This window comes from Echinops telfairi, unplaced genomic scaffold (assembly GCF_000313985.2).
Source record: "Echinops telfairi isolate 266 unplaced genomic scaffold, ASM31398v2 ScPeMD7_5592;HRSCAF=6446, whole genome shotgun sequence".
Classification (NCBI taxonomy): domain Eukaryota; kingdom Metazoa; phylum Chordata; class Mammalia; order Afrosoricida; family Tenrecidae; genus Echinops; species Echinops telfairi.
The window spans coordinates 24,809,005-24,811,559 of record NW_022109491.1 but is presented as its reverse complement, the minus strand read 5'-3'; the positions used below and the strand labels follow the sequence as shown (position 1 = coordinate 24,811,559).

General features: G+C 58.0%; 1 protein-coding gene across 2 annotated transcripts in view; it reads left to right on the top strand.

The window, feature by feature from the left end:
• The window catches only part of POFUT1 (protein O-fucosyltransferase 1), a 20,543-nt gene that overhangs the window by 8,245 nt on the left and 9,743 nt on the right, over positions 1 to 2,555 (top strand). The window lies entirely within an intron of this gene.

The following is a 2,555-nucleotide window of genomic DNA, read 5'->3' as shown; positions in this document are numbered from 1 at the left end:
GTTCCTCCAAAAGCAGCACAGGTCTCTGACACACGTGCAGTGGGCGCAGGGAACAAACTGGAAACACTTTTTTTATTTTTTTATTTAGTGCCCACTCTGGGCCGGACACATCCCACACCTCTGCCAATAGCAACGCCATGACCTCTCCCCCAAGTCGGTGGGGTGGGTGTTCCTGCCCTCTGTGCTTCACAAGAGGAAAAAGAAGCAAGGCGGTGGGCGGATAGTCACTTACCCAAGCCACGCAGCTTGAGGCAGAGCCAGGATCTGGACCCAGGCAGTCCGGCCCAAAGCACCCTTTCCCGATCACTGTGGAGAAGATACCTGTGCCTCTAACAGCGGCAGGTGCTCGTGGGGCCTCCCTGCCTTCCTGGCTCATTCAGGAGCTCCTGAGAATTGCTTCGCAGGCCTGGCAGGTGCTAACCCCCCTCAGGAGTGGTCCCAAACAGGCCTTCTCATTAGATCACCTTCTTGGTCCTTGTATTCTCCTTAGAAAGACTGGGGCTATTGCCGGAAGGCATACCTGCCCTCCGGGAATGCGATCGGCCCCTATGGCCAATCCTTGGCCCTGTGGACATTAGGCCAGGGGGAGAAAATGTCACCGGCTATAAGCGTAGTTCCAAAAGCAAGCTCTGTAAAGTCAGAAAAGGCACCAAGCTGCCGCCCCGGAAGGGAAGACAGTGGTACATGGACAGGTCTGTCGGGAACCTCTCTGAAACCTGTGTTCCCTCTGCCCCCACCCCCACCCCCACCCCCGGCTGGGTTGAGTGGTGGCACCAGCGTGAGGCCTTGAAGAAGCTGGTGCCTTGAGGCTGCATTTGAGGGAAAAGGGAGGTCAGTAGGGGCGATGAGGTCGCTGGAGGCCGTTTGAGAGAATTAGAGCCACCTGGGCCACTGCCAGCCTTCACTTCTCTCCGTCCTTCCCTGTGCATGCAAGGAGCTCCTCCTCCCCCTCTCCCTCCCCCTCCTCCTCCTTCGGGACCCTGACTGCGAAGTGGTTAGGAGTTGGGCCGCCACCCGCAGTCGGCAGTTTGAAACCACCAGCCACTCCTCAGGAGAGACGGGGCTTGCTTCTTCCGTAAACAGTTACGAGCCTTTTAAACTCTACGATCGGTTCCGTGGCCATGGGAGAGTGAATCTTCAGTGTCCAGGTGAGGACGAGCGAGGCAGGTTGGGCCCGGCCCTAAGGGAGCTCACAGTCTGTGGGAGGAGATGACGGCACGGACAGTTCCCAGGTGGCCTCAGGGCTCCAAAGGGCCCAAGCAGACACAATGTACGCAATGAGACGGACACTGCAGCCCGAAGCATGAGGAGCCAGGCGGGCAGGTAGTGGGCATGAGAGGTCGTTCCTCGCGGCAGAGACGAGCTTGTCTGGCCCCGGGGCAGAGCGGCCGCCTGCGTGGCTGGTGTGGCGTGATCAAAGGAGGAGTGTCAGGACGTGTCTGCCGCCACGTTGGTGAAGCCACTTCAAAGCGAAGTGTTGGCCTCACAGTCTGTGGGGTGACTGGGCTCAGCTGGGCAGTCCTTGCCTTCTCCAATAGGTGCAGCCAGCTGTCAGCGGGGCGAGAGCCACCTGCCGGCTAACCTGGGCTGCCCCTCCAAGCACGCTCACCTCAGCTGGCAGGTAATGCTGGCTCTTACCTGAGCGCGTGGCATGTGTGCACATCCGACCCTTCCGTGTCTTTGGGTTTTTTTCCAGCATGGCAGCTGGGCTCCGAGAGGGTGCATCCAGAAAGTGAGTGTTCCGGAGGCAGGATGTGGACCCTGCTGGGCCTTGACAGTCCGGGTCTGGCAACCCGTAAAGTGTCTGTCACTCTGCCAGATGCGATGGGAGGGGACATAGAGAGAAAGCCAGTGCCTTGGTGGCCATCTTGCCTCTGCCAGGCAGGCAATAAGAATGGGGGTGGGAGGGGGGGGATGGAGAGGGGAGCAGGGTCAGGGACGCAGGGCTTTGTACTCATGGTAAGGCAATCTATCTGACCGGCCTGTGCATGGTGTGTAGGGAGAGTTGATGGTTTAGAGCTTTAAAAAAAATTTTTTTTTAATCATTTTGAGTTCTTGCTTGCTGAAGGCAACTCGTTCAGACCAGAGAGCTGGGCAGAATGGAGTTGGAAAGAGCGAAGCTCTTCTCTGGCTCCTGTCCCCTCTCTGGTCTCAGGGCCCACTCCAGTAAATGAGGGGTGAGTAAAGTCAGTGGGTTTTCACACTGTTCCTCAGTGCCCTTGAGAAGGGTCTCGGCCTTCACGGGGGCAGGCCTGGGGCACCAAGTTGCAAAGTCTCAGATCGACCGTCTCCAGCCCCTAAGCCTCTCATGTAGCCGCATAAAGGAGGTCTGTGGACCGCAGATCTCGGTACATGGGCCCAAGTCAGGCTACATGCAGCAGGACAGCAGATGAGCTACCTGTCGGGATAGGCGTCGTTTTCTAAAGCAGAAGAGGTGCTGGGCTTGTAGTCCAGGGAGGCATAAGAGCTCTGCCAGGTGGGCAGGGGTCAGCACCCACCTTTCTGCTAAGCCAGCCCAGTGCTGGCTTTTAACCCCATTATCACCTCATAGGCTA